Source organism: Giraffa tippelskirchi, chromosome 11 (genome assembly GCF_054371585.1).
Source record: "Giraffa tippelskirchi isolate mGirTip1 chromosome 11, T2T-mGirTip1v1.2.pri, whole genome shotgun sequence".
In the NCBI taxonomy this organism is placed as follows: domain Eukaryota; kingdom Metazoa; phylum Chordata; class Mammalia; order Artiodactyla; family Giraffidae; genus Giraffa; species Giraffa tippelskirchi.
Genome location: NC_137285.1, coordinates 29040758 through 29066699, shown reverse-complemented (window position 1 = coordinate 29066699; position 25942 = coordinate 29040758). Strand labels below are relative to the sequence as shown.

General features: G+C 40.2%; 1 protein-coding gene and 1 long non-coding RNA gene across 4 annotated transcripts in view; both read left to right on the top strand.

Moving 5' to 3' along the window:
* Positions 1-25942, top strand: part of PDGFC (platelet derived growth factor C) — a 244814-nt gene that overhangs the window by 196882 nt on the left and 21990 nt on the right. The gene's annotated exons all lie outside the window — the stretch shown is intronic.
* Positions 14389-21278, top strand: LOC145525148 (uncharacterized). The gene is made up of 2 exons (XR_014068037.1): positions 14389-16280; positions 17363-21278. It is a non-coding gene; the product is annotated as an uncharacterized LOC145525148 (long non-coding RNA).

Sequence of the window (25942 nt, the reverse complement as noted above, 5' to 3'; positions counted from 1 at the left end):
TTAACCTCCATAATTCATTATAACCACCATTTTTACAGATTATGACTCAGTGAAGTGAGGATATTTAAATAGAGTCTAAAGCCAGGCTGCCTCTGGGCTGGTTTGGGAAAATATATCAGGAAGGTCATTAGGAACAAATATTTTGCTATTAAAACATCTAACTGTTATTTTTGCTGATAATGATGTCATGGCTACTTTGGGAACTTTGAGAAGTTGGTGAGCTAAATTAGAATTTACCAATGTTGTAAAAATTATAGTGGTAATAAGTATTGAGGGTTATTATACTTTTTCCACATAGTTACCTTTAAAATGCAAACAAGATGTAAGTTCCTTTAATAATCACTTTCAAAGTAAATACAATATTCCCCAAAAATAAAAAGTCCATGGAGTCAGTATCTCACTGATCATATTTCACTTATCCATCAAGTTCCGTTGCCGTTGAAAAATTACACAGTTGCCTGTAAGTACTCTAGAATCTTTTCAGCTCCAAAGAATTTTTCAGGATTTTGTCATTAAGGGAACAGAGCACTGATACCAAGAAACAGAAAAATAAAGTTGGAAAACAAGCATAAGGAGGCAAATTAAACTTCATCAAAAGTCTCCTATGAAGCACCAAAATGATGTAGCCTACTGGAATACCAAAGAAGACCCAGAGCATTTTTAGTCTGAAATTATACATTTTGTGCACAGTGTCTGAAAAATAGTAGACACTTGATAAGATTTAAAGTGAATGGAAGAGGAAACGTTCATCTAAGGATTAATATATGCAAAGAATGCCATTTCGCAGTTGTTTGCAGGATGACTACCTGGAGGTCACCAAAGGTTCAGTAAACAGGGAGGAAGTTCAAGCACCTAGATGTCTTGGTGTCTTGGCCCCAGAACAGAGGTCCTGTGTCTGCCTAGGTCATTTCCACTCTAGACAAGTAAGTCAACATTTAAACCATATTGGAAAAGAATATGAAAAAGAATGTGCCCATGTGCATACCTGAATCACTTTACTATACACCTGAAACTAACACAACACTGTAAATCAACTATACTTCAATAATATAAATTTTTTAAAAAGTAAGTCAGCTTTTGTTTCAGTGTGAGTAAAAGCCATTATGGAAATACCTGTCTCGTACCTTGCCCTGTGTTTCTCCACTGCAAGTAGTTATTCAGAAGCTGGATTAAGGCTGTCATCTGTTGCCTTAAAATACCATATGAATTATCTTAAGTACTTCTAAAGCAGGTTTGCTTAAGAAAGCTAAGGTTTCCATTTAAAAACTTTTTTTTTTCCTTTGAGAGAATAATAAGAAGTGGCAATTATCCAAGGCTCTAAAATAAAATCTAAGATAGCAAGAGGAAATAAACATGGGTAGCTCCAAGTCAGCTTGTGCAAATGTTCTAGTACCACCTCTGAAATTGTGCTTTTAAATTTCATAGCACCGCTAGAGAGGAAATGCCTTTTTCCAGAAGAATAACATTCTGATAGAGCTTGAAAAAAAAAAAAAAAAAAGACAGTTTCCTGCAGGGTATAAGTTAATGAAATAGCATTAAGTATAATGAGTTGTTTTAGGAAAAGTCATGTGAAAGACACCAAATTGTTCCAGAGACAGAAAGACACTGCGTGCTCAGACTTGACTTCCAATGCTTAAGTGAGGCGATGTGGAAAGAGGTGACACATCCTTTGGACGAGAGTCTTTAGAAGTCATCTCAAACATTCTGACAGAAATATTCTCCTTTTTCGAATATGATGAGTGATGCTTTGTGGTATTCTAATCCCATTACTGGTAAAAGTAATAAAAGGAACTCCCGAATCCACCCAGGCTGCACTGTTTTGTTAACTTCCGGGGGATCACTTTCAGCCTTGGTCTTCTGCAGGGAACTGACTGCTCTGAATTTAATGTTTGCATGCTGCTTACTCACCTTGTGGAACTCTGCTGAAGTCTGTAATGGTAGCAGTACCAGTACGGATTGAGAATTGTGCATTTGTGCTGTGTATTTCATTTGGTCTTCCCAGATCCTGGCATCATGCAGATGATGTTGTCTCTTCCAGTAGAATTCCTTGTTCCATAATAAGCCTTCACTATTGCCCCTGCCTTTGCCACAGTTTATTTGGCATGAATGCTGTAGCTTTATTCCATGTTTGAGCAATTTAAAGAAATTAACTCTTTGAAAGCACCATCTTGGACTCTCTGTTGCAGTGCCCTTGTGCATCTAGTTTTCACTTCTTTATTTGTATTGTGAGGCTGTGGCAATTTGGCTTAAGTAAAGGTTCAGTCATTTGACCTGAAGATGTATGGAATTTTGTATGTAAACTTTAACTTTGTATTAAGCTGATTAAAAACACTCCAGCTACCAACATAAATAATAGTAGTATGAACCGTTTCTTTAACATCTGCTGCTATATTGGGTTCTTGATATGTGTCCTCTCATTTATTCTTCGTAATAACTATGCGAAGAGATTCCCATTTGCCCTGTGACGGAGTATACCCAGAAAGAATGAAGCTTGCCTAAGGTTCAGAGGAAAGAAACAGGAAAAAATGATAGTCAGATCATGAATTTCAACCATAGTGTTATCTCCTAATCAACTTTTGTTCAATAAGAACTTGAACATTCTATTTTGAAATAATTGTAAGTTGACATTCATCTGTGAGAAAGATCCCTTCACCTGGTTTTCCCTAGAGGCAGCATTTTGCATGAATGTACTTAGAAGCATATCACAACCTAGAAAGTGACACTGAGACAGGCCAACCTCGAAAAGAAATTTTGGAATAAAAATACACGGTACTGTGGGAGGTGTTAGGGGGGTTCTGGAAGGGGAAAACATGTACACCCATGGTGTATTCACGTCAATGTATGGCAAAACGATTACAATATTGTAAAATTAAAAAATAGAAAATAAACTAATTTAATAAAAAAAATAATAATAATACATGGTACGGTGGGAGGTGTTAATGAAAGTGTTATACGAAAAGACTTTTGGAAATGAAAGTTAAAAGGATGTTTGATTAATATATAGCTTTTAAAAATGACTCAATCAAGAAAGAGCACACATTTTTGCATCACGAAATGGCTTCAGATTATCAGCTGTGATCATGAGAAGGATTTCTATTCTGAGCTAGTTGATCTGAAATCTTCATCTGAAATTCTGTAGTGTGGTGCAAAATTCTGTAGCGTAGAGTAGAACATCTTATCATAGATTAAAGCTTATAAAACCAAAAATAATACCACAAATCACCCCTTCTTGATGTGGGATTCAGAGTGAATGTGTGAAATGTAAATAGTCACTATAAATTAATTCATGAATAAGGCTCTGCTTCCCCTGAGACAGAGATTAATGAAGTTTTAGGATGCTGAGAGCTCAAGATATAATCTGCAGCTTTAAACTGATGTCAAGATTCAGAACTGATTGCTTTAAAAGCCCTTCATCGCTGCAGAAGAGATTGATGACTTCAGTGCTACTAGGTCTCTTCTCATGCAAAATCTGTGTGATTTGGTTCCAACAGGTATGGTATGTGGGAGGATTTACATTGTAAATGTAACTGTACAATATGTAAAAGTTAAACTACTATGGAAGCAAAATACAGTAGCACATGATAGTTCCCAGCTATGTTTTAAGTTTAGAATTCCATGGAATCCAGCTCGTGAACGCACTGGGGGCTGATAGCGTGTCTATTAGCTGATACAGAAGTCAGAAGGAGAGTCCTAACAATGATATACATAAACTTTAATATTTAAATTTTTAAAAATGTATTTTATTGAAGTATAATTGATTTGTGATGTCATATTAGTCTCCAGGAGATAGTGGAGGGCAGAGGAGTCTGGAGTGCTATGGTTTATGGGGTTGCAAAGAGCTAGACATGACTTAGCGAATAAACAGCAACATTAGTTTCTGGTGTATAGCAAAATGACTCACTTATGTACACATATATATACATATTTATATATGTACTTTTTCATATTGTTTTACACTATGTTTTTTATAGGACATGGATATAATCCCCTTTGTTATACAATAGTACCTTATTGTTTATCCTGCTAGCATTTAATTTTAATTTCACTACTTTATATTTAAGCCCAGACCTTTTCTTTAAGCGGGCTTCCCTTGTGGCTCAGCTGGTAAAATATCCACCTGCAATGCGAGAGACCTGGATTTGATCCCTGGATTGGGAAGATCCCCTGGAGAAGGGAAAGGCTAAAGGCTACCCACTCCAGTATTCTGGCCTGGAAAATTCCATGGACTGTATTATCCATGGGGTCGCAAAGGGTTGGACATGACTGAGTGACTTTCACTTCACTTCACTTTTCTTTAAGTGGGGCTTCCCAGGTTGAGCTAGTGGTAAATAATCCACCTTCCAATGCAAAAGACACAAGAGACGTAAGTTCGATCCCTGGTTTGGAAAGATCCCCCTGGAGGAGGTCATGGCAACCCACTCTAGTATTCTTGCCTGGAGAATCCCATGGACAGAGGAGCCTGGCAGGCTACAGTCCATGGGTTCACAAGAGTCAGAAACAATTGAGCAACTTAGCCCATACACAGAGTGCTACTTGAAATCTTGTTATATTTCTTGAAGAAATCATAGGTATAATGCCTGAATATTGACTTTCAGTTCAGGTGTCATTAAGTAAAAATGAGAAGTCAAAGATAGCTTTCAAAGAAATCTCAGTGCAGAATTCTAATAAGATGTTGGAAGGTTTTCCATCCTAAATGCTACAGTTTTCTCTCTCATATCTGCTTGAACAGCACCTTTGTATAGTAACGCATTTTGGTTGGAATCCTTGGGAAGCATCTATGTTTTCAAAGAGGCAACAGCCCTGTTTGATTGGGTTACATAATATTTAAATAAGGAGTGTTGCAGAAACAAATCCTGCTGATAGCAGTAGTTTGGGGACTGATTCAGCCATCTCTTGGTAGGCATAAACCCCTCCTCTTGTGAGCAGAAAGGATGCCATCAGCATTCAGTGAGCTCTCGGAGCTCTAGGAGTCATTAGCCAGTGTGCTTTGTGCGATAGGGCGGTCACCTACGCCAGGAGGTCAGTTCAGTGAAGGTCAGCTGAGATGAGGATTCCTGGCCTTTGTTTACTTTTGATATTGATACTGCCTTATAGTTGTCACTGGGAAATTTTAAATTAAGTGTGTGTGTGTGGTCAGTAGAAAGATAGCTGGTAACTGTGCCTTTGTCTATGAAAGTGGGAACAATATGCCAGGCAAACTGTAGGAATTTTTTTTTTCTCGTCTGTAATATTTCCTGTAATTTTGCTTCACTGTTTTTCAAACTGCAGAGAATAATGTGGCATCTGCAAGTTACTTAGCTTGAAAGAGTGAGTTTTCTACAGTGACCTATCCTTTATAGAGAACTGCAGATGAAAATTTAGGAAGAGATGTTTTTATATTATTGAAAAAGTTAAATGACTTACGAAAAATTATTAGTCACCAAAGTAATGGAAGAGCAGGCTTTTCTTCTCTTCCTTTCTCCCTCCTGCCTTCCTGCTTTCCTCCCTCCCTCTCTCTTTTCCTGCCTTCCTTCCTGTACTTTCCCACCCTGTACCATTCTTTTATTTTTGTTTTTGTTTTTCAACCCTTTTTTAAGTTAACCTGACTCCTTACTTCAAAACTAAGTATTCTACTTTCTAACGTATCATATGACCTTCTACCGTAAGATGGGCTCTGAGTTGCCCATCTCCTTGTGCTAAGGGAAAGGGTGATGGGGTCTGTAAACTACAAGCAACTGAGCTTTATCTGCCCCCTCCTGCTCTCCCCCTGCACCAGTGTGTCAGTCTCCTTGCGGCTGTAAACAAATCAAGCTGAAGATATGCAGCTTAAAATGAGCTCTGGTTTATTTTCCTTGTGAATTGTCATAACCCCCACAGAATACAAGTCATGAATGCTGGGCTAGAACAAAGTTTTATGGTACACAAAGTTTTGAATCATCTGTCTTAGCAGAAGTGTTTACTCCTCTGTGTTCCTGTTGCTACTCACGTGTCCTTAGATTCCAGATTACCACCTTGACTGAGACTTTCTTTCCCGGGGACTCACTGCAAGGGGCTTGTGTGATGACAGATCTGAGTGTTGCAGATCTGGCTTGAATTCTCAGTCCTGTACTAATTATCTTTATCACCCTGGGCAAGCTTTCCCACCTGCAGAAAGAGAATGAGAGAGGTTTCTGCCTCACAGCCTTGTTGAGGATTAAATGTCAAACAGTTAGCTCAGTGTCTAGTGTGCAGTCATCAACAAATGTGTTATTTTAAGGTCACATTTTCTGGCATGATCTGATTCCAAGCTCTTCTCTCCTTTGATTGGTATATGTTAAACTTTTTAGTCTTGTATGCATGCACTGGCTGCACACACACAATCACATTTTAAACTATATGTGTATGTACATTTTTGTATTATGAAATAATACTTAACCTCAGTATATGAAATCATTGTTATAATACCTTTTCTGTTTCTGTATTTTTTAAGAATGCTAGTTAAATGTACTAAATCAATTTCACAACTCACTGAACATGCCACGACTTGAGTTTGAGAAATCTGACCTGACTGTAAAAGATGTGTTATTTGTAGATGGAAGAGTATGGCTTTGGACCATTTTTTCTCATCTTTCTGGGAAAATACCATACTATGCTAAAATATATAATAATTCATTCTTAAAGTCTCCAAGATTGATATTGAAGAACTCTTTCCATGATATCCTGCAAAACAGAAAATGGATTTCTGGAAATCCAGATTTGAGGTCTTTCATCAATGTTGACCTGTGGGAAACTTACTCCTTTATAAACTTGTGCTTGATGGTGACTTTTCAGAAATGCATTGAATAGGAACTATAAATTGAATGCCCCCCTATAGTCTGTGATATTAAAATAGACAGTTTGTTTGTAATGATACACTGTTAGTTTGATTTTGCACTTGGCTTTTGAAGAACTCATCCATCTTCTAGAGCAGAAATTTAGAGTTCACGTAATGGTTTCTGAGTCAGCAGCCCCGAACCCACCTGTTCTCCATGACTGTGTGGTGCTGGCAGCCATCAGCACAGGGGTAGGACATCACTTCCTGCGCACCTTCCAGCTTTCTGTGCATTTTCAGTGACACCAAAGAAGAGGCTGGAACTCGGATAGGAAGCCATCTCAGGGCCAGCTCATAAAGGCAGGGTATGAATTGGTTCTCTGTGACCAACTGGAAACAGAGATGAAAGCTTTTGGAAAGATGTGTTTCATGGTTTAGACAAGTCTCTGGGCTTCCGGAGCTGTGCACACAACATGAAATGGGGCCTTTTGTGATATTTACTCTTTGTGTATTAATGACACTTCTGCCTGAAGATAAAGCATTTTTGGTAAAATAACTTTGTCACTCAGTTGAGACGTTTTGCTTGGAAGATGCTTCATTTTCAAATTATGTCTCTGCTCATGCATGCTCTTGTTTCCCTACTCATCTTAGATTTCCTGACTCTGACATTTAGGGTTTTGTTTTTAAATCTTCCGTTCTGTGATGTTCAACTTTGTATTGCATCTATGTAAGGTGACCGCTATTAACATGTTTTACTACTTTTAAAACAATGTCTTTGGGGTAGATGCTAAATAGGTAAAGCAAAATATTTTGCATGGAGTGTGACTTTTAGGTATTAATTTAATTTCGAATGGCCTCAAGTATCCCACAGACATTGCCATTTATTCTTACTTTAATTTGTTTTAATATAATTGCATTTTTCTTTCTATATTTGGATTATGGCTCCAATGAAATCTGTATTTCTTCAACCTTTCATCCATGTGTAAATCATACAGAAATTAATACTTATTTCTTCAGTGTCCTACCTACCTATGCATCCCCAGTGGTCTACTTTGGGAATATTAAGGATTTCAGTCTGCTGTCACATTTGTTTTGAGTATGAGCAATGATGCTAGAATTTTTTCCACAACCTTTGGGATTGAGAGAAAATATTTACAGATGTTAGCCATGGTGAAAGTACTTTTCATATACCCCTTTTGATCTCTATGAATAATAAACAGTTGGGTTTCATTAGACGTATCAAAATTTGCAGGCCTTCCAAGAATAGATTTGACAGTTGATGGCCAAATGGAGGTGATGCTCTCAGGCCCTTGTTGCTACCATACCTACATGTATCACCTAATGAGTATGTGGGAGTTTTTTGGTTTCTTTGTTTTTGTTTTTTACCATTTTTTATTGGAAAATAATTGCTTTACAATGTTGTTTTAGTTTCTGCTGAACAGTGTGAATTCAGCCATATGTATCCATATATCCCCTCCCTCCTGAGCCTTCCTGCCACCCCTTATCCCATCCCACCTCTCTAGGTCGTTACAGAGCATGGAGCTGAGCTCCACATGCTATACTGTAACTTCCCACTAGCTATGTTTTACACATGGTAATTTGTAATATGTTTTACACATATTTTTCAATGCTACTCTCTCAAATCACCCCACCCTTTCCTTCACCCACTGGGTCCACATGTCTGTTCTCTATGACTGTGTCTCCATTTCTGCTCTGCAAACAGGTTCATCAATATCATTTTTCTATATCTCATACATATGTTAATATATTTGTTCTTCTATTTCTGACTTAGTTGATTCTGTGTGACAGAGTCTAGTTTTATCCATATGACTTCAAATGACTAAATTTCATTCTTTTCTAAGTGTTTTTAATGTTTTAATAGTTGCCTTTGTAGTGCATCTATGTAAAGTTACCACTGCTAACATATTTTTTATACTTTCAGAACAATTCTGTTGGGAATTACATAAGACTAAATGTTGCTCTTAATCTTCAGTCACTAAGTCGTGTCTGACTCTTTGTGACCCCATGAACTACAGTGCACCAGGCTTCCTTGTCCTTTACCATCTCCCAGAGTGTGCTCAAATTCATATCTATTGAGTCAGTGATACCATCTAACCACCACACACTCTGCCCTCTTTTCTCCCTTTGCCTTCAGTATTTCCCAGAATCAGAATATTTTCTAATAAGTCAGCTCTTTTTATCAGGTGGCCATAATATTGCAACTTCAGGCTCAGCATCAGTCCCTCCAGTGAATATTCAGGGTTGATTTCCTTTAGGATTGACTGGTTTGATCTCCTTGTAGTCCAAAGGACTCTCAAGAGTCTTCAACACCACAATTTGAAAGCGTCAGTTCTTCAGTGCTAGCCTTCTTAATCATCCAATTCTCACATCCCTACATGACTACTGGAAAAACCATAGCTTTGACTGTACAGACGTTTGTTGGCAAAGTGATGTCTGATTTTTAGTACACTGTCTAGGTTTGTCACAGCTTTTCTTCCAAGGAGCAAGGATCTTTTAATTTCATGGCTGCAATAACCATCTGCAATGATTTTGGAGCCTAAGAGAATAAAATCTATCACTGCATCCTGTTTTCACCAGCTATTTACCATGAAGTGATAGAACCAGATGCCATCTATGGTCTTAGTTCTTTAATGTGGAGATTCGAGCCAGCTTTTTTTTTTTTTTTTAGTTGTTATTTATTTATTCATTTTAATTGGAGGCTAATTACTTTACAACATTGTAGTGATTTTTGCCATACATTGACTCTTTCACCCTCATCAAGAGGCTCTTTAGTTCCTCTTCACTTTCCTACCACTAGAGTGGTATCATCTGCATATCTGAGGTTGTTGATATCTCTCCTGGTGATCTTGATTCCAGCTTGTGATTCACCCAGCCCAGCATTCCGCATGATATGCTCTGCATCTAAGTTAAATAAGCAGAGTGACAGTATACAGCCTTGTCATATTCCTTTCCCAATTTTAAACCAGTCAGTTGTTCCATGTCCAGGTCTAACTGTTGCTTCTTGACCCATATACAGGTTTCTCAGGATACAGGTAAGGTGGTCTGGTACTCCCATCTCTTTAAGAGTTTTCCACAATTTGTTGTGATCCACACAAAGACTTTACCGTAATCAATGAAGCAGAAGTAGATATTTTTCTGGAATTCCCTTGCTTTCTCTATCATCCAGCCGGTGTTGGCAATTTGATCTCTGGTTCTTCTACTTCTTTGAAACCCAGCTTGTGCATCTGGAAGTTCTCGGCTCATGTACTGCTGAAGCCTGACTTGAAGGATTTTAAGCAGAACTTTGCTAGCATGTGAAATGAGCACAATTGTACAGTCATTTGAACATTCTTTGGCTGTGCCTTTCTTTGCAATTGGAATGAAAACTGACCTTCTTCAGTCCTGTGACCACTGCTGAGTTTTCCAAATTTGCTGACCAGCAACTGCAGCACTTTTGCAGCATCACCTTTCAAGATTTGAAATAGCTCAGTTGGAATTCCATCACCTCCACTAGCTTTGTTCATAGTAATGCTTCCTAAGATCCACTTGACTTCACACTCCAGGATGTCTGGCTCTAGGTGAGTGACCACACCATTATGATTACCTGGGTCATAAAGACCTTGTTTTAATAGTTCGTCTGTGTATTTTTGCCTCCTCGTCTTAATCTCTTCTACTTCTGCTAAGTCCTTACAGTTTCTTTCATTTATCATGCCCATCCTTGCTTGAAATGTTCCCTTGATAGCTCCAATTTTCTTGAAGAGATCTCTAGCCTTCCCATTCTATAGTTTTCTTCTATTCCTTTACATTGTTCATTGAAGAAGGTCTTATCTCTCTGCTCTTTTCTGGAACTCTGCATTCAGTTCGATATATCTTTCTCTTTCTCCCTTGCCTTTCACCTCTCTTCTTTCCTCATCTATTTGTAGTTCATGTGCCTTCTTGTCTTTCTTTTTATCTGGGGTGGTTTTGGTTGCTGCCTCCTGTACAACGGTATAAACCTCCGTCCATAGATCTTAAAACACGCTGACTACTAGATCTAATCCTCTGAATCTATTCCTCACCTCCACTGAATAATCATGAGATTTGATTTAGGTCATAAATGAATGGCCTAGTGGTTTCCCCTACTTTCTTGAATTTAAGCCTGAATTTTGCAATAAGGAGCTGATGATCTGAGCCACTGTCAATTCCAGGTCTTGTTTCTGCTAACTGTATAGAGCTTTTCCATCTTTGGCTGCAAAGAACATAATCAGTCTCATTTCAGTATTGACCATCTGGTGATGTCCATGTTGCGAGTTGTCTCTTGTACTATTAGATTTATTTCACTTCTATAAAATCTTTGTTGGCATTGCTTTGCATTTAGCAGATTTTCAGATGTCCCCCCGGTTAATGTGTGAATCAGTTCTTTAGTACTCAAGCCTTATTTTAAATAACCCTTATTCATTCATTCATTTTGGTTCGTTTTTTCACATTCTTTCTTCTGTTTTGCTCTTCCTTTCCTAAAATTCTTGTTGTTATTCATTCTTTAAGTTGTGTCCAGCTCTTTGTGATCCTATGGACTGCAACATGACAGGCTCCCCTGGTCTTCACCATATCCTGGCATTTGCTCAAATTCATGTCCATTGAGTTGGTGATGCTATCTAACCAGCTAATCTTCTGCCACCCCTTTTCCTTTTGCTTTCTGTCTTTCCCAACATCGGGGTGTTTTCCAGTGAGTTGGTTCTTCACATCAGGTGGTGAAAGTATTGGAGCTTCGGCTTCAGCACCAGCAGTTGTTACTATATTCTTTATTTAAAAAAAGAAAATTCATTTTTGAGGCCTCTTAGCTTGGATTTTTTAAAGGCATGTCAGATACAACATGGTCATTTTTAAATTTTCTTTTCTGGATAGCTTTTAAGGTTCTATTTTTCTGTTCACACTCTGTGTTGGGTTAGCGGGAAATCCTCACATCTGACTGGCATCATCCAGCTTGGCTAGCACAGGAGATCCGTGCTCTCCGGTGGCAGTAGTCCACTCAGTCAAACCCAAGTATTGCCAGAGTTCACCGAGAAACTGCCTTACTCAGTGGATACAGGATTATGCCATGTTCTGAATATCAGAGAAAGGGGTTAGCCCAGTGTCAACAAATATATAATTCTGTACTTTGAACCCAAAAACAAAACTAACCACTTCCTAGACTGTGAGTCTCAGTAGCACAAGCTGAAACCACAGCTGATCGGAACATCTAAAACCACAGTTTTGTTGGCACTGCTCTGTAATTATTTCCATATATTCTGCATAAAATCATCAGAATTCGGAAAGTATTTCCACATCAGTGAATAGGAAAGACATTTAGAAAGATAAATCATTTTAAAGTAACCATTTGTGAAAGAGCGAAAAAAAAAAAGTGGCATCGTATTCATTGCATGAATATTCATATGATTAGACTTAACTGTATGCCTTTAAAGCTGATTTATCTGAAATAACACTGCTTATATTCAGAGTTTCAAATTCCTCATGAAGCTCACTCATACTTTTAACCAAATACCCTTCTTTGAAGCTAACTGGTTAGAAAATGATTAAAATTAAAAGTTTAATTTCAGCATTTTTTTCACATTGAATAAGAGATAACATTGGATTTACAGTGATAACTTAATGTTAACCAAATGCCCAATTTAGTTAAGGAGTTGGCTGGCTGAGTTTCTGATAATTAATGTATGTCTTTTTATAAAAAATTTTTTATTGGTTTGTCTTCAGAAATCTCTACAGTAGATTAGCATTGACTCTTGTTGAATCATAGTCAGGTCCTTAAAGGTTCTCAGCAGAAACATCCCGGAACTTCAGAGCTGCTTGAAGGATCCAGTGATTTTCTCTGGACCTGCAAGGTTCTTCCCTGAGCTCTTTGTCTCCTTCTTTGCTTAGTGTTTGTCCCGGACTGGTCTCTGCCCCTGTCACCCCAGCATTCGCCTGCTTTGACTCCTTATGTGTGGGTCTCCTTGTCTGAGACATTTGGCAAATGCACCTGACTTAAGAATGCTCTAGAAATACCCAACCACAAAATCACACTCCCACACTCTAAGTGGAGTCCAGGAGGGAAACTCTGCTGTCATTCTGACCGATCACACTTTTTATTTTGTTTTTAGATTTTATTGAAGTATAGTTGATTTATAATTTTGTGTTAATTTCTGCTATACAGCAAAAAGATTCAGTTATATATATATATATATATATATATGTATGTATATTTTTGTATTCTTTTCCATTATGATTCATCACAGAATATTGAATATTCTGTGCTGTACAGTTGGACGTTGGTGTTTATCCATTCTATATGTAATAGTTTGCATCTGCTAATCCCAAACTTCCACTCCATCCCTCCCCCGCCTCTCTTCCCCCTTGGCAACCACAAACCTGTTCTCTGTGTCTATGATTCTGTTTCTGTTTGGGTGACACAGTGGTAAAGATTCTGCCTGCAGTGCAGGAGATGCAGAAGACACGGGTTTGATTCCTGGGTCCGGATGATCCCCTGGAGGAGGGAATGGCAAACCACTCCAGTATTCTTGCCAAGATAAATCCCATGGACAGAGGAGCCTGGCAAGCTACAGTCCATGAGGTTGCAAAGCGTGGGACACGACTGAGCACGCACCCTCTATTTCATTTGTGTCACATTTTAGATTCCACAGGTAAGTGTTGTCACATGGTGTTTGTCTTTCTCTTCCTAACTTACTTGTCTTAGTAGGATCATCTGTGCACTTATGTTACTTTCACGCCTTCTGTTGGGCTCGCATAGTCATGCTACAACCTCTTAGCCTGCCCTTCCTCCCACTCTCCACAACTCTACTGGATGACACCTTCTCTCTCATCAAACATGAGCATCTTTTTTCCCATCCTAACTCACAGATGATGCTTTTGCTTACTGTTTCACAAGGACAATACCAGCAATCACAAGCTCTCATCCTGCTCTTTACCCAACCTAGCCTGGAACACCTGACCTGCCTTCGTGCAGCCTTGAACGAACCTCAGGGAACCTTGCCTGCCTGCCTGCCTCCCTCCCTCCTATTTCCTTTGGTCTGCATCTACTTAGCGGGGCTTCAGCTCCCTGTCTCCCTCTCCTGCACCATCTTAATTTTTTTTTTTACCTTTTATTGACACATATCCCTTAGCATACAAAAGACTGTTATTTCTCCTTCTCCTGATCCCACATTCTCATCCAACCGCAGCCCTTGCCCTCTGCTCTCCACTCAGTGACTCCTCACAACTGTCCTTTGTGTTTGCTCTCTCCAGTCTCTCTGATTTTATTCTCTCCTAAACTCACGCTTGTGAAGTTTTGTGTCCCCACCCCTCTCTACCAAAATCATGCCTGTCATGTCTCCAGTGAATGCACACAGAGGTCCCTCGGAATCCTATGGAACTGGTCCAGGACTGCCTTGGATGCTCAATTTGAATTTACATATAACATGCTGAGGTACAGGTATCGCTAAGTTGGGTGTCTGATTCTCTGATCATACTCGTCATCAGTGTTGGACACAGCTCACCCTGTATCTCCTCCTGCTGTATTTTTTCCACCTCTTCATAGATCATTACACTGTTTCCAATTTCCTCCCATCTCAGTCCCCTTTACTGCTTCCTCCTTCTCTCTTGGACATGGAATTATGGGAGTATCACTAGGGTCATTCCCTATTTTAATCAAGACCTCTTTATTCAGGCTTGGAAGTAATGGTGCCCATCTCTTCCTTATCAACACTCACTCATCTAGCAAGCTCAGCCAGTTGCATTGCTTTTCATACTATTCAGAAGCCATTGGCAAAAACTCTCCAATGGCTCCCCACTTGGGCTGCCAGAATTCAGTTCAGTCAGTTCAGTCGCTCAGTCGTGTCCAACTCTGCAACATTATGGACTGCAGCACATCATGCTTCCTTGTCCATCACCAACTTTTGGAGCTTGCTCAAACTCATTCCATCGAGTCGATGATGCCATCCAGCCAGCTCATCCTCTGTCATCCCCTTCTCCTCCTGCTTTCAATTTTTTCCAGCATCAGGGTCTTTTCCAGTGAGTCAGTTCTTCCCATCAGATAGCCAAAGTATTTGAGCTTCAGCTTCAGCATCAGTCCTTCCAAAGAATATTCAGGACTGATTTCCTTTAGGATTGACTGGTTTGATCTCCTTGCAATCCAAGGGACTCTCAAGAGTCCCAACACCACAGTTCAAAAGCATCATTCTTCGGCACTCAGCTTTCTTTATAGTCCAGCTCTCACATCCATACATGACTACTGGAACAACTATAGCTTTGGCTAGACGGGCCTTTGTTGGCAAAGTAACGTCTCTGCTTTTTAATATGCTGTGTATGTTGGTCATAGCTTTTATTTGCCAGAATTAGCAAATAAAAATAATTGAATGACTGTATATATTATCTTATTTGAATAATTAAGATCCTATTAGTTGTGGATGTGTCTACTTTTCTATAGGGTAACAGTTTTAGATTCAGCATTATCCCCTCAGTAGCCTTGCTGAAATCAGCTGAAACAATGAGGATTTTTAGAGAAGAAGGTAGAGGGGAAGGGAGTAAAGATGGTTCCAGAGCACAGGATACTTAGGGCAAAGGGTGGCAGAGCAGGGGCCAGGATAAGGACAAGACAGAAAACATATGGGAATATACCTAATCATGTACCTTGAACTTTAATAAACTCAATTGTCACTTGGCCTCTTCTGAGTATCCTAGAAAGTCTAGTGTTTTTCCATGCAGAAAATACTCTGTTTTCATTTTGTTTATGATCCAGTGAGTTGACTCTGGTTGGAAGAGTTTTTTTCTTTTGTATACATGTGACTGTTGCATTTTCTAAAATAACGTTTTTAATTTTTTTTTCTCTATTTTTTTGTCCTTGTCGAGCTGCATACAGGATCCTAGTTCCCTGACCAGAGATCGAACACCCATCCCTAACACTGGAAAGGCAGCGTAGTAACCACTGGACCACCAGGGAGAAGTCCCTGTTGTCGTTTTTCAAATCACTCTCAGCCCTTCTCACTTGCCAGATACAGCAGTCCAGCAACCCAGTTACTTAATGCCAGCTGCTTCCATTCAAGAAGGGAAATGCATCCAGAAGGTGCCCTGCTTCTCAGAGTGATGACCGAAGGGGCTACTTCTAGAGGTTTATTAACCTTAAATTAGGGAACACAGAGGAAGTCTCAAGCTGGCTGTTCTCCAGTCTCAGCCTGTGTGTGATGTCAATTCTTTTTTTGCTTTATGGCTTAGCTCACAGGGGCCGTCATAGCCCCATGCTGTCAGGGCTCATTTCTACATTGTGCTACACACACTGAAAAATTGACAGTACAATAGACCACTGCATATACACATGGTATAATCACATTTTTAACAATCTTTCCATTATGAACATTTTTTTAATAAACACTTTTTATTTTAATTTTACTTCCTCTAATCATATTGCTACAATGAATATTCTTGAATTGTACCTCTGATTATTTCCTTAGGAAATAACAATAATAAACTTCTGAACATAAACTTATAAGAGCTTAGGAAACAGGCATTTTTTTTTTTTTTTTTTTTTTTTGGTTTCAAGCTACTTTTATTTTATTTTTTTTTTATTTTTTTTTATTTTTTTATTTTTTATTTTTTTTTTTTATAAATTTATTTATTTTAGTTGGGGGCTAATTACTTTACAATATTGTAATAGTTTTTGCCATACATTGACAAGAATCAGCCATGGGTTTACATGTGTTCCCCTTCCCGGACCCCCCACCCACCTCCCTCCCCCTCTCATCCTTCTGGATCATCCCATTGCCCCAGCCCTGAGCCCTTGTCACATGCATCGAACATGGAATGGTGTTCTGTTTCACATATGACAATACACATGTCTCAATGCCATTCTCCCAGAACGTCCCACCCTCACCTTCTCCCTCAGAGTCCATAAAATTGTTCCATGCATCTGTGTCTCTTATTCTGTCTCGCATATAGGGTTATCGTTACCATCTTTCAAATTCCATATATATGCATTAGTATACTGTATTGTTGTTTTTCTTTCTGGCTTACTTCACTCTGTATAATGGGCTCCAGTTTCATCCATCTCAGTAGAACCGGTTCAAATGTATTTTTTTTAATGGCTGAGTAATATTCCATTGTGTATATGTACCACAGCTTCCTTATCCATTCATCTGCTGATGGACATCTAGGTTGCTTCCATGTCCTGGCTATTGTAAACAGTGCTGCGATGAACATTGGGGTACACGCGTCTCTTTCAATTCTGGTTTCCTCGGTGTATATGCCCAGCAGTGGGATTGCTGGGTCATATGGCAGTTCTATTCCCAGTTTTTTAAGGAATCTCCACACTCTTCTCCATAGTGGCTGTACTAGTTTGCATTCCCACCAACAGTGTAAGAGGGTTCCCTTTTCTCCACACCCTCTCCAGCATTTATTGCTTGTAGACTTTTGGATAGCAGCCATTCTGACTGGTGTGAAATGATACCTCATTGTGGTTTTGATTTGCATTTCTCTAATAATGAGTGATGTTGAGCATCTTTTCATGTGTTTGTTAGCCATCTGTATGTCTTCTTTGGAGAAATGTCTGTTTAGTTCTTTGGCCCATTTTTTGATTGGGTCGGGAAACAGGCATTTTTAAGGCTTGTGGAAAGTATCATCCAACTGTCCTCCAGAGATGCTCTTATACTTTATTTCCATACAATTTATGGGAAGGGTATTCTCTCTCACTCTCTACCTACAGAGGATATGAATTCTTCTCTGTCTTCAAATTCCTTTTCTTCATTAGGCCTCTTGTTTTCTGATTGGAAATTCACACAAATTTCTCCCCTTATTCGATGAAGCCTTCTTCTAAGCCTTCTCCTAATCCTTCCCATAAATTCACTATTCTTTCTTCTTTTTTCTCACTATGAATCCACGGGCACAGAAGGCCACCTGTTTAATGACCACAGTAGCCTGTTAGTACCCCTCTCCTTCTCCGCTTTCCATCACTTTAATGTTGCTGCCCATCTGGATTCTCAGGACCACCCTCCCCGGCTGCAGAATGGCTGATCCCTCATGTTGTCTTCAGCACCTTTGACTCATCTGTTCTGGGGACCAACGCTGACTCCGTTGCTTCAACATCTCAGCTAAATGCTGGGAAACCCTGACTTCCTCCTCTTTATTATCTTCTCTTTTTCCTTGCATTCTTAGTCCATGACTGTAACCAACATATACATGTGAATAACTGTCAGTTTCTGTGTACGGCCAGACCTGAATATTTAATGTTAGTTAGGGGTTTGCTGTGTCCACATCCCACAATGCCTCCTCATAAAATGCCCCAACCTGAACATTTCTTTCTCCAGTCCTTACCTGTGTTGTGTACCCTGGATCATTAGATCACAGATGCTCACTCTCTGAAGCTGGGGATATCTGACATCACATGTGATTCTTCTTCCCTTACTCTCTACTCCTTCAACTATGACTCCTGTGGATTCCGTTGCAGTCATGTGCTTTGACACACTTCCTTCCTTTCCCTTCCTCAGTGATGCTCATAGACTATAGACCATAGTGTGCACACTTTCCTCAGCATTTCATTGATATGTTTCTGCCAGACCCTAAAAGCCATTAGGGATCAACAATATCCAGGAGACATGAGACTTTTCCTCTGTCTGAAGTGAATGTGCAGATGAGGGAGAGAGTCAGGAAGTAGTTCTAATTGTGTTATGCTGGATACGGGATCAGAATGGAATGGCCAGCGATGGTGGATGGAGAGAGAAGTCTGGAGAGAGACGCTCAGCCTCCTGGAGGAGCTGAGTGTGCATGGATGAGGAGTGATGAGTCAGGTGCAAATGGGAGTGAGGTGATTCCCACCCTGCTTTGTCTATGGCTCCACCTGTGTCTACGCATCCTTCTCCCCAGTCTCAGAGACCTCCTCATGTAGAATAGAAGTAGAAAAGCAAAAAAAACAACCAAAAACCTTGCTTATACCCCATCTTCCTTACAATCTCTGACTCCCCTGCTGTGTGTGAATCTTGACACACACAGAGGCATCCTGATCAGAGCTTGATCTGTCTCTGCAGCACTTCCCAAGCCCCCCAACATCCCCCCCACCAACATCTTCTCCCCACCCCCACCCGATGGCAAAGCCTCCACTGCTCTTCCTTGTCCTCTTAACCCAAAGCCATTCTTTTTACCATTTCAGGTTCTTTGTAAATATCCAAAGTGCTTCTCCTTCCCACCTAAGTGTTTTCTTGTTCTCTAAACTCTACATTAACGTTCACCTCTTCTTTGTAAAAGAGCTAACTCATGGGAAAAGACCATAATTTTGGGAAAGATTGAAGACAGGAAGAAAAGGGGACAACAGAGGATGAGACGGTTGGATGGTGTCACCAACTCAATGGACATGAGTTTGAGCAAGCTCTGGGAGATGATGAAGAACAGGAAAGCCTGGTGTGCTGCATTCTGTGGGATCGCAAAGAGTTGGACATGACAGAGCAACTGAAAATTTCTTTGTAGTCTCCCCTGAAATGTTCCCAGGCAAAATCAGTTGCTCTCAAGGCACTTAGTTTTCGAACAGTGTTGCAGTCCTTACCCAGGGAACATTGGTTTGTCCATCAGGAACTCAGTGGCTGTTCTTCTCCATCCCGCTGCCAAACACCTGCATCATATAGTACAGTTTGCAGGACAGTGTTACTTTCATCTGCCTCAGTTTTCAAAGGCATGTCTCACTGACATCAACAGAAGGAAAAGACATTTCAGCTGTGTTTGGGAATAACAGTAACAACTTTTAACAAAAGTGTTCTCTTTTTTCCACCTTGCTTGATTTTTTTGACCTGCCCAGAGTTCCACATAACAGAATTTCATCTTCGTGCAGTGACTGGTGTGAAGGAACGAATGTGTAACTGCTTATACTTTTTGAAAGTGTTGGGATGTATGGACACTCATGGAAGACTTTGTAGCATTGGCTTCACTGGTGGTTCAGTGGTATAGAATCTGCCCGCAATGCGGGAGACCCAGGTTTGATCCCTGGGTTGGGAAGATCCCTTGGAGAAGGAAATGGCTACCCACTCCAATATTCTTGCCTGGAGAATTCCATGGACAGAGGAGACAGGCAGGCTACAGTCCAAGGAATTGCAAAGAATAAGACATGACTGAATGACTAACACTTTCACTTTCAGGTATATGACAGAGTGATTAATAATGTGAAAGAAAAATGGCCTCACACTCCATAAAATAATTGTCCTTCGTAATTTCCTCCATAGCTGACTCGTTATTTTATAGAAATTTGTTTTAATACACTGTCATATTCTGTAGTTAAGATTTCAGTTACACAGTTGGCCTGATGAGTGAAATCTTGCATTTTTCATGGGTTTCCTGTTTGTTTCATTTCATATAAAGATTTTTTAGATGAGCAATTTGAATTCAGAAAACTGAAACTAGAGATGTTAGTTATGAACATTATTATACTTTTTTTCAAGTTTCTCAGCATAGAGTTATTCATAGCCATGAACATATGCAGACTTGCATTTACTGAACTTGTTGCTCTAAATGCCCATTTCTCCCCCTAGAATAGCTACTGAATATAAAGGATGTTCCTGTGGGTTAGGGCAAGCTCTGATGTGCCCTGTCAATGTGGTGAGGATATTGAGCCTGGTGTCAATGAACATGGACTAAATAGCTAAATCACTCACTCCATACAGCACAAACCAGCATAAATCAGGCACTAGACTTTTAAAAGTAATTGTTTATGTTGACTAAAACTGACAAAACAGGGATGATGAAATGTACAATTAAAAATGTATATGATAATTCCTTAAGTCTGTGCAATAGCTCAATTGTTTACTAAAATTTTCAATTATACTATTTTACTCAATTCTTATATACAATTTTCTATTAAAAGTAGTATCATCTAGGCCTTAAACAGTGATCCTTACAGACACACACATAAATGACATATTCACTGTGTAATCTTATGGAAATGCTCCATCTTCTTGGGCTGGTGGGAATGGCTCTTCCGCTTTGAAGCAGAGACCATAGTTTATACCATCTACCCTCTGAGGGAGGGCTGGGGAGGGGTACCTTTCCCCTGATGGAAGGAAGGGTGGCAGGAGAGTGGATTGGCAGATTTCAAGAAGCATAAGGGCTATACAAAGGTTATGATTTCAGTACAGACCTCTCCCATTAAGCTCCACTGGTTATCTACAGCATCTTTCAAAACAGGCCATTTTTTTTAATGTAATGTTTAAAAGCAGGTATATGTTTCAGACGGAGAAGGCAATGGCACCCCACTCCAGTACTCTTGCCTGGAAAATCCCATGGACGGAGGAGCCTGGTAGGCTACAGTCCATGGGGTCACTAAGAGTCGGACACGACTGAGCAACTTCACTTTTACTTTTCCTTTCATGCACTGGAGAAGGAAATGGCAACCCACTCCAGTGTTCTTGCCTGGAGAATCCCAGGGACGGCGGAGCCTGGTGGGCTGCCGTCTATGGGGTCGCACAGAGTCGGACACGACTGAAGCGACTTAGCAGCCGCAGCAGCAGCGTATGTTTCAGAAAAAGAAAAATTTAAATAGTATTTTAACTATACTCTCTTGACCCTTTGTGGTAAAAATTGTGTAAATTTAGTCAACAAAGGGAAAGGCAAAAACAGGGAGGCCAACTAGAAGACCATTACAGGTAGTGACTTGGATGTTAGGGTGGTAGCCATGGACGTGGTGAAAAGTGGTCAAATCCTCTTTTTTTGGGTTTCCTGAGACCAACTTTGTGTTGGCAGCAATGCTCCAACACCAGCTGGGTGTACTACCTACCGCTCGACTCAGATTCCTCGGGTAAGAGTTCAGTCCCACAAGACTGCCTCTCTCCCCATCTCGGAAACTGTCACCTGGTCTTCTGACTGACCAGGTACGGTTGGGAGATTCCAACAGCTCCCTCTATTCTGTAAGGCAATAGTGAGCTCAGATGTCACCAGTGCTCTGACTGACTGCCCAGAGATCAGAGGTCCCCACGGCCCTCTCCTCAGATTCTGTTAATTTCTTATAATGGCTCACAGAACTCAGAGAAATATTTTGCTTACTAGATGATCAGTTTATTATAAAAGGATAAAACTCAGGAACAGCCAGATAGAGAGAAGCTCAGGGTGAGGTATGGGGAAATGACTCTGGGCTTCCATGCCCTGAGCTCACCTCTCTCCCAAAATGTCCACATGTTCACCAACCCAGAGCTATCTGAACCCCACCCTTTGGGGTTTTCATGGAGGCTTCATTACATAGTCCTGATTGATCAAACCATTGGCCATTGGCAGTACATTCACCCTCCTGTTTCTCTCCCTTCCCTGAAGGTGGCAGGAGATTGGGGGTGGGGGAGGACAAAGGGGAAGGGAAGTGACAAGAGACTTGAAAGCTCAAACCTCTAGTCACCTGGCTGGTTCTCCTGGCCATCAACCCCCACCCTTAGGTGCCACCAAGAGTCACCTCATTAATATAGCAAAAGACACACTTACTGCTCTCAGAAATTCCAAGGGTTTTAGGAACTCTGCAGAAACAGAATGAAGATCAAACCTGCATTTCTTACTGTAAATCACGTTATCAGAGACACTAGCCCTTGTGTGACAGTAGAGCCGAGATAAGGTGGGAAGCAGGATTCAGGCAAAGGAGAGGAGCAGAGGACAACTCCCCACTCCACACGATGGTCCCTTTACCATGGTAGCCACAGGTGCAGGCTAAAAAGAGGAAGGTGGTGTTAGCATGTAAGTCACGGGGAATTTGCGAAGCTCCATGAGGTCACTAAAGCAAGGAATACAGGCAGAAGTTAGGTGAGGTCCAAGCCTGGAGGTGGGTGACTAGGAGCACCTGGCCAGCACAACTCAGGAGACTCATCTCTCCAAGGTGGGAAAGATGGATGAAGCCAGGTGTCAAGATGGACTCAGAAAATATGCTACAGGAGTGGGAGTGACTTTGGTGACCCTCATACTTTCTGTTCAGTTCAGTTGCTCGGTCGTGTCCAACTCTTTGCGGCCACGTGGACCGCAGCATGCCAGGCTTCCCTGTCCATCACCAACTCCCAGAGCTTGCTCAAACTCGTCCATTGAGTCGGTGATGACATCCAACTGTCTCATCCTCTGTGGTCCCCTTCTCCTCCTGCCTTCAATCTTTCCCAGCTCCAGGGTCTTTTCCAAAGAGTCTTTTTTTTAGTATCAGGTGACCAAAGTGTTGTAGTTTCAGCTTTAGCTTCAGTCTTTCCAATGAATATTCAGGAGTGATTTCCTTTAGGATTGACTGATTTGATCTCCTTGCAGTCCAAGGGACTTGCAAGAGTCTTCTCGGACACCACAGTTCTCATACTTTACATCCATGCTAATTACTTCCATTAGATGATCTCATTTTTCCCCTCAAAGTGGGACTTCTTATTACTGTCCCTAGTCTAAGCTACTTGCTCACACTTTTTATATTTTCAAGTCATTTAAAAAATTTTTTATTGGAATATAATTGCTTTACAGTGTTGTGTTAGTCTCTGTTGTACAGTAAAGTAATGGACTGTATGTATACATACACCCTCTCCCTCCTATACCTCCTTTCCCCACTTCCCACCCTTCTAAGTCATCACGGAGCACTGAGTTTGGTTCCCTGTGCTACATATAGCAGCTTCCCACTAGCTGTCTGTTTTCCACATGGTTGTCAAGTTATTTTAAAATAAATTACTCTGGATTAATTTTTTGCCCCAAGTGTGATCTCCCACTCCTACAATATTTGAATGAGGTTGAGGGTCTTACCTGACTATTCAGTTTATTGAACAGATCATTGAAAATATCCACTAATATAGGTGCCATTTCTCAGCTAGATCCCCACAAAACATTCTGCAAGTTACCCTTAATGGCTGTTAAATATTACATTGAATAAATATTGAACTGCAAGGGAAATTTGTGTAAGAAAGAGCCTTAAGGATTCTGGTTTGAGTTGCACAAAGGTTGCAGGGAAAGAGTGTTTTTGTTTTAACAGTTCTTAGCTTGCCTCCTTTTTCATCCAAAGTTCCTTTCTGTTCGTCCTTTCTTGAGAACTGAAACAAGGAAATCCACAAGTATTCACTATAATAAGATTAGGGGAAAACTCCCATGGTACTTTATTGTCAAACACTAGTAGCTGCTAGATGTTGTTTCAGCTTTTTAGGGCTTGTCACATTTTTTGATTCAGAGGAATCATTTTTAAGATCTCAGTAGAAAAAAAAAAAACACCTTCATTTTGACTTCCCACAGATGCCATTGTGGAAATGCTATTTAATTGTCCCATGGATCATAGCTTTCAGTCTAGATTGTTACTGTTAATCCACAGTTTCACCTTGGGAGTAGAAACCTGTTCTGATTCCTCAGCCTGCAGTCAGCTGTCTTGGAAAGCCTGGTTTCTGGGGGACCTTCCACCCTGAGGTGCCTGCAGGAGGTGGAAACCCTTTAAGTGGGTTGACTGCAGACCAGCAACTTTAGGTCAGGAGAAGTGGGGGTAATGGTGTTGTGATTGCAAGTCTAGTCAGGTGGTGGTTTTTTGCACTGATTGGAACATGGGGCCAGTAACAGTCTCATCCACTAATTTAGTAAGAAACTGCTTCTAACATAAACATTCGTCTTTTTTTTTACGTTTTCAACAAAGCCAGCCATCTCTTTTTCCATATTTGGGCCCAAGCAGAACAGGGCTGCAACTCAGGGTTTGTCTGAAACCAGGAAGGCAAGGTTTGAGCCTCGAAATGACAGCTTTTAAGTTCTGGAAGATAAACATGATTCTCTTTTCAGCCTGGATGGTCACTGGGATTGGCTGTGTAGACAAACGAAGGTTTATTCCGTGGCCAGGCTCTCTGAGTAAGAGCCGCTCAGTGTTACAACTCAACTCAACGTGAATGCAACTGGCCACTTTCCCGAGGATTTATCACTTAAATATATAATCTGCATCACTCACCCGGTATTAAAACATCTGTTCTTGAGTATGAATACAAACATCTGATTTTCTTTGCTAGCTTAAAACTAATTTAAAAACCTAACCCAAATAACTTTGGGGATGGATTCAGATATGACCAGGAGGAAGAAGCATGTTTAAGTGAATTGTTCCATAGCATTCTTGTGTCTTTACAGCACCTCCCGTCAGTCATTCCTGGCAGAAATTTTTGTCTGCAGGCACTGTCTGTTTCTTAAGCTCTTTGAAAGGCAGCCCTGTGCTCAATATATCAGCTTGACATGATGTAACTGAGATTGGATGATGTAAGACAAGGCTGCAAAAGGCTGAGTGCTTTTTCCTCTTCCCTTACCTGGATGATTATTTTGTTGTTCTTTTGTGTTTTAATTACTACAACAATAAAACCTAATCTGCATTCCTAATATGTCTGTCATGTATGATTGAAGTGAAAGCTCCTTGTCAGTTTGAAATGTCCTGTATGCCTGGCTAGAAAAACTGCAACATAAATCTTTGCAGGCCTTAAACGTTTTGCAGCAGTTGCTATGCTACTCAAGGTAAACATTGGTATGTGTGTGTTCGTCCAAGGAAGGTTCATTGTCAATGTTATATTTTTAAGATGGTGCTCGCCAGAGAAATCCTAATAAAAAGACAAACTCGGTTTTTTTTTAGATAAGTGTTTATCGTAGAATTATAAGCAGTTCACATAGTACTATTCCAAATAGGAAGTCAGCTTTTCTTTTTCTGAAAAAGAAGATAATTAATGCAAAAGATATCTAAGGTAGCCATCAAAATACAAAACCACCAATATGCTGATTTTTAAATGAACCTGTAGAAGTCAACAGAGGAACTAACTTGCTGTCTTGAGCTTATAACACCCACCCATGTGGGCCTTACTTCATCCAAACACATGGGCTGTCTGTTATGTTTCAATAATGAAAGTAGAACTATATTTGTTTTTCATTTGTTCTTTCCTACTGAGTTCCCTTTTTATGGTCCACACTCACCAGGACTTGTTTGAAGGTTGTTGAGTTGTTTATGTGATTCGTGATGGCAAATTCTCAGTTTGGCTTTGTTTTGGCAAAGGGAAAAAGTCTATCCTGTGAAACAGAATACTTGGCATGTAAACGTTAAGCTTCCCAAGAGCTAGAATTTTGGTCTGTTTTGCTCACAGCGCACACGTGATGGGCTTTTTAATAAATGTTTGTTAAATGACTTAATGGACATGGTATAACATTAACCTCTGTTTGCTGCTGTAATCAATATTAAGTCGGGAATTCCATGACAGTGTGTTTTAG